At 40.1% G+C, this 6821-nt stretch overlaps 1 protein-coding gene across 8 annotated transcripts in view; it reads left to right on the top strand.

The window, feature by feature from the left end:
* The first annotated feature begins 538 nt into the window (after positions 1-538).
* Positions 539-6821, top strand: part of LOC114032778 (butyrophilin-like protein 2) — a 105428-nt gene continuing 99145 nt past the window's right edge. For 7 of the 8 annotated variants that reach the window (XM_027848221.1, XM_027848222.1, XM_027848219.1 and 4 more), the window contains exon 1: positions 539-890. The gene's annotated coding sequence lies outside the window, so the exon portion shown is untranslated. Of the gene's footprint in view, positions 891-5854; positions 6013-6821 lie in introns of those variants that run through there. The other variant, XM_027848218.1, reaches the window with a different exon arrangement.

The raw sequence follows: 6821 nt of genomic DNA, 5'->3' as shown, positions 1-6821 counted from the left end.
TCTGCTGTGTGATTGTGATCATGCACAAATGCCTCACCTGTCTCATGTAATGTATTCATCACTCACACAGTCAGAGAAAATGAATTGCTGTCACCCTATTCAAAGCAAGCACCCAAAGTGAAGTTCAGAATCAGGGACCCTCTACCCAAAGCACTTGATATACTAGGCACAGATTAGTTGACCTGTGCATTGGGTAGAATGGAAACTCCATGAGGGCAGGGGCTGTTTCATGCTTTTTCTTCCCATAGGCAGACCCTCTCATGGGACCTGGCACATAATTGGTGCTAAATAAATGATTGCAATCATTTGACATCTCAAGGTCTGCCAGCAGGCACTCCTGGGTCTGCTCAGGATAACCTCAGGAGAGCTAATCTTTAAGGGATAGACAGAGAGTCTGGGGATATAAAAAAACACAAAACCACAGTCCTTGTCCTAAAGGAGCTCTCATTTTCATTGAGGAAATACCATGCAAATACCTAAGAAAACACAATATATATGAAGAGTAGACAAAAGGAAATTTTAGAGGGGAAGGCACTAGCAGCGGGGAGGAGCAGTGGGGAGGGGGAGGAAGGTGAGATTAGAAAATTGCAGCACCTAAGACCTAGTTAGACCTAGCAGCAGCACCTCAGAAGCCATGGAGCACAAAGCAATGACTTCATTTTTCCCAGATGGGGAAACCAAGCCAAGAGTTTGGGTGACTTGCCCAGGGCCACACAGGAATAAGCAGCAGAGTTGGGATCTGGTACTTCATTAGATGGGAAGCCTGGTTCTGTGCTTTCAAGCTGGGAAGAGGTTGACTCACCAACTTGGCACTCTCCATGTCCATCTCAGAGTTCCCCTTAATGTCCCAAATCCTGGATGAAGACTGAAGACCCAAGAATTTGATCAAGGTAAGAATTAAAGTCCTTAGAAAAATTTTTTTTGAAAATGTAAATGGTTTATTGGAAAGAAAACTAGGGGAAAAATTTGTAAAGAAAGTTTCTCTGATAAAGGTCTCATTTCCCAAATATAGAACGAACTGAGTCAAATTTATCAAAACAAAAGCCATTCCCCAATTGATAAATGATCAAAGGAGAGATCAAAGTTATCAATAGACACATGAAAAAGCGCCCCAAATCAGGGCAGCTAGGTGGCACAGTGGATACAGCACCAGCCCTGAAAGTCAGGAGGACCTGAGTTCAAATCTGGCCTCAGACCAACACTTGACACTTACTAACTGTGTGACCCTGGGCAAGTCACTTAACCCCAATTGCCTAAAAACTAAAAAAAAAAAAAATTCCCCAAATCACCAATAATTCGGGAAATGCACATCAAAACAACTCTAAGCTACCACCTTATACTTATCAGATTGGCCAACATGACAAAAAAAGGAAAATGATAAATGTTGGAGAAGATGTGGGAAAACTGTAACACCAATGCATCATTGGTGGAGCTGTGAACTGATCCAACCATTCCAGAGAACAACTTGCAACCATGCCCAAAGGGCTACAAAACCATGTATACCCTTTGACCCAGCAATACCACCATTAGGTCCGTATCCCAAAGACAGCTAAGAAAAAAGATGTGGACCTATATGTACAAAAATATTTATAGCAGCTTCCCTTGTGGTAGCTAAAAATGGAAATTGAGGGGAGGCCCCTCAATTGGGGAATGGCTGAACAAGCTGTGGTACATGAATGCAATGGAACACTACTGTGCAACAAGAGATGACAAGCAGGATGGTTTCAGAAAAACCCAAAAGGACTTCCATGAATTGATACAAAGTGAAATGAACAGAACCAGAACACTGTACACAGTAACAACACTGTGTCATGATCAACTATAAATTACTTAGCTACTATGATTGATACAATTCCAAAGGACTCATGACAAAAAATGCTATCTACCTCCAGAGAGAGAACTGATGGACTGAGAATGCAGATTGAAATAAACTTTTTTCACATTTTATATTTTTGTTTTTTGCAACATGACTAATATAGAAATGTTTTACATGATCTTACATGTATATCATATTGCTTATCTTCTCAGTGGGTAGGGGAGGGGCTGGAGGGAGAGAATTCATAACTTAAAAAACTTTTTAAATGATTGTCAAAAATAAATAAATTTATTTAAAAAAAAAAGACAAGAAAATGCAATTCATCCCTAAAGGAAAGTGATTTTGCAGATAAAGGACCCTAGGAGTTGCTGCTGGGACTCCACACAAGGTTAAGAAAAGCAAAAAGCAAAACCCCAATTAGAGTTGGAAAACAGGACCCTAAAGGAAGTGATGGAAATGCTGATTCTCCCCTTTACCAGAACTCAGGCTCAGGCTCCTCCCCTACTTCACTGCATGACCTTGGACAGGTCCTTTCCTCTCTTTGGGCCTTAAACATTCCTATTGGTATGTAGCCTGCAGGGATTTCTTATCACTTCCCACACAGGCTTTCCTGACCAGCATTCAACCACTCAAAACCACAATTCAGAAGTCCCTGGCACAATTTCTGTGTTTAGTAAGTCAGACTGAACACACAAACACACACACATCCCAACATTTCTCCATTCACACATGGGGTACATCCCCCATAGGTTATCCCAACACCAGTGGAGAGGGCACACATGCAGAGAACACATAGAAACAGGGACTGCACATGCAAGGCAAATATGTCAGAAAACACACCAAGTACACATGGGAACATGCCTGGAGGACACACGTGGTCAGGTGAACTCTCACCTGCTACCGTAGTACCATCAGTGCCCTCTGGAGATGTCCCAAGAAGTTATCTGCTGAGCATCAAGTCTGCCAGGCATGATATCTCTTCTCCCTTCAGGGCTGCTGATTGCTGGGTGCAGTGACTGAAATGTCTCTCCCTGGCAAGGGAGGCTCCATTCAATTTTCTCCAGAGGTCAAACATATTTAACTTTTCTAAGATTCTATTGATCTCCTTAACTTCTTTCTTCTTTATTTTGTGGTTAGATTTATCTAGTTCAGAGAGGAGGTTGAAGTCTCCCACTAGTATAGTTTTGCTATTTCTTCCTGTATCTCCCTTAACTTCTCCTTTAAGAATATGACTGCTATACCACTTGATGCATATATGTTTAGTAATGATATTGCTTCATTATCTATGGTACCTTTTAGCAGGATGTCATTTCCTTCCTTACCTCTTTTAATTAGATCTATTTTTGCTTCTGCTTTGTCTGAGATACAGATTGCTACCCCTGCTTTTTTTTTTTTACTTCAGCTGAAGCATAGTATATTCTGCTCCTGCCTTTTACCTTTACTCTGTGTGTATCCCTCTGCACCAAATGTGTTTCTTATAGACAACATATTGTAGGTTTATGATTCTTAATCCACTCTGCTATCCATTTCCATTTTATGAGAGTTCATCCCATTCACATTCACAGTTATGATTACTAACTGTATCTTCCTCTCCATCCTATGCCCCCCTCCCCAATTTATGCTTTTTTCTCTCCCTTTTCCCTTTCCCTCCTCAGTAGAGTTTTGCTTTCAACCACCACCTCCCTCAATCTACCCTTTCTTCTATTAGCCCTCTCCCTTTTCTTTTCCCTTTACCTTTTCTACTTACTATAGAGTAAATTAGATTTCTATACCTAACTGATTGTGTTATTCCCTCTTTGAACCAAATCTGATGAGAGTAAGGTTCAAACAATGCTCATCTCCCTCCCTTCTTTCCCTCTACTGTATTTGTTTTTTGTGCCTTTTCATGTGATGTAATTTATCCTTGTCTGCTTCCTCCTTTCTTCTTCTCCCAGTACAATCCCTTTTCACCACTTAATTAGATTTTTTACCATCACATCAAAGTCAACTTAAACCTATGCCCTCTAAGTATACCCCCTTTTAAATGTCATAATGACATTACAGTTCTTAAGAGTTACAAGTGTCATCTTCCCTTGTAGGGATGTAAACAGTTTGCTCTTATTAATAGTATGTTGGGTTTTTTTTTCTTTCCTATTTATCTTTTTATGCTTCTCTTGAGTCTTGCATTTGAAGGTCAATTCTGTTGAGCTCTGGGCTTTTCATCAAGAAGGTTTAGAAGTCCCTTATTTTGTTGAATATCCGTCTCCTCCCCTGAAAGATTATGCTTAGTTTTGCTGGGTAGTTGATCCTTGGTTGTAATCTAAGCTTCTTTGCCTTATGGAATATTGTATTCCATGCCCTCAAATCTTTTGATGTAGAAGCTGCAAGGTAATCCTGACTGGGTTCTATGATATTTAAACTGTTTCTTTCTGGCTGCTTGCCATATTTTCTCTTTGATCTGGTGGTTTTGGAATTTAGCTACTATACTCCTTGGCGTTTTCAATTTGGGATCTCTTTCAGGAGGTGATTGGTGGGTTCTTTTGATGACTAATTTACCCTCTGGTCCTAGGACCTCAGGGCAGTTTTCTTTGATGATTTCCTGAAGGATGTTGTCCAGGCTCTTTTTCTCATCATGGTTTTCAGGTAGACCAATAACTTTTAAATTGTCTCTCCTGGATCTATTTTTTTAATATATATATATATATATATATCTTCTTAACTAATTTATTTTGATTTATCAACAATCACTTCCATAATCTTTTGAATTTTAAATTTTTCTTCCCCTCCCTCCCCACCTCTCTCCCCAAGACAGATTGCGATCTGATATAGGCTATACATATACATTCCTACTAAACATATTTTCACATTATTCATGTTGTAAGGAAGAATTAGAACCAATAGGAGGAACCATCAGAAAGAGGAAACAAAACAAAACAGAAGGAAAAAAAGAGCCAGTAGTATGCTTTGATCTGCATTCAAACTCTATAGTTCTTTCTTCGGATGTGGATAGCATTTTCCATCATGAGCCCTTTGGAGATGTATTAAATCCTTGCATTGTTGAGAAGGGCTAAGTCTATCAACATTAGTCATCTCATAACATGACTGTTACTGTGTACAATGTTCTCCTGGTTCTGCTCAATTCACTTAGCATCAGTCCATACAAGTTTTTCCACATTTTTCTGAAATCTGCTTGCTCATCATTTCTTATAGCACAGTAGTATTCCATTGCATTCATATACCACAACTTGCTGGATCTATTTTCCAGGTCAGTTGTTTTACCAATGAGGTATTTTACATTTTCTTATATTTTTTCATTCTTTTGTTTCTCTTTGACTGATTCTTGCTCTCTCATAGAGTCATTAGCTTCCACTTGCCCCATTCTAATTTTTAAGGAGTTGTTTTCTTCTATTAGGTTTTGTACTTCCTTTTCCATTTGGCCCATTTTACTTCTTTTTTTTTTTTTAGGCAATTGAGGTTAAGTGACTTGCTCAGGGTCACACAGCTAGTGTTATGTGTCTGAGGCCAGATTTGAACTCAGGTCCTCTTGACTCCAGCGCCCGTGCTCTGTCCATTGCACCACCTAGCTGCCCCACAGATAATTATTAAGGCATTTTTTTCTAGCCCCTTCCTCACACCAGGAAGTGGCAGTGCTATCCTAAATGACTGCTCAGACACCCCGGGGGCTGCCAAATCCCACTGCTCTTCCAGTGAGAAACAATCCTATGGCCTGGGTCACCTGTGTGCAGGATTTTGAGTACAGCTCCCAGAGTATCTGTACCTGCTGCTTCATCACTTGCTTGTTACCACAGGACTTTGATATAGGTAAAGCCGTAAAATGGTATGGGTGATGTCCTTTGATTCATGCGTAAATTGGATTTATGTGAGGCAGAGTTGCACAGAGTCGTCAGCCTCACTCTCTCCTCTAGAGTCATCACAGTCCAGTGGCAGGACTGGTATCTTCAATGTCTAACCAAGCACTAAGCACTCCTCAGCGCCTGCTTCAGCCACCTTCATGGCCGTTGGAACAAATTGTTCTCATCCTCCCATTCCACCAGAGGAATTCTTCACATGCTTGGGGTAGACACCCCCCTAACTCACCAATGGGTTTGAGATCCTTTGGTTACCCTCGACCTGGTTTAGCCCAGCTGCGAAAACAGTTTACTGGGGTGTGGCCGCCCTGTGGTCATTGTGCATGCTACAGCTTCTTGGAGCCACAGGTGAGAGCTAGGTGGAACAGGTGGCCACCAAAGGTGGAAAAGCAGCCCTGAAAAGGGCTCTGCAACCTTCACACCAGAGGTACTAGTCTTCCCTTAACACACCCTACACCCCAATTTGATACTTACATGCTGAAGAATGATGGTAGGGAAATATTAAAAGTCTTTATTTTCCATAATTAAACTATGATATTTCTGTAAGATCAGAAAATGTTGTATGCACAGTAAAAACACTGCAATTCATAATGGCATAGTCTCGAATCTGAGTTGAGTTGTTTCTGGCAGCGTTTCCTGTTGTTGTATGACATGATGGCTTGCACAGTGCAAAGTGCACATGTGTGTTCAGAACCAAGGCTGCAATAAAGTTGCACGATGCAACATAAGCAAGCATTGCCAGAAACACTGGATTCATTACATGTTTAATTTTAAATTAATTTTTGGTTGTTGCAATGTTCAGAAACCTTTTACTGTTGCCAATTTTTTTGTGACTTGCACATTCAGTTACGTGACCCCTATGGGGTTGTGACCCACAGTTTAAGAAACACTGAATGGAGAATTGAGTCAAATTTATAAAAATACAAGGTATTCCCCAACTGATAAGTGGTCAAAGAATATAAACAGACAGTTTTTATATGAAGAAATTAAAATTATCTGTAGTCACAAACACATGACAAAAATCATTATTGATTAGAGAAATGCAAATTAAAACAACTCTAAAGTACCACCTTATACCTATCTGATTGGCTAATTTGACAGAAAAATGAAAATGACAAATGTTGGAGAAGATGTGGGAAAATTGGATTATTAATGCA

This window comes from Vombatus ursinus, unplaced genomic scaffold, assembly GCF_900497805.2.
Source record: "Vombatus ursinus unplaced genomic scaffold, bare-nosed wombat genome assembly UNPS02005659.1, whole genome shotgun sequence".
Lineage (NCBI taxonomy): Eukaryota > Metazoa > Chordata > Mammalia > Diprotodontia > Vombatidae > Vombatus > Vombatus ursinus.
The sequence above is the reverse complement of the archived record's forward strand: the minus strand, read 5'-3'. Positions and strand labels throughout refer to the sequence as shown.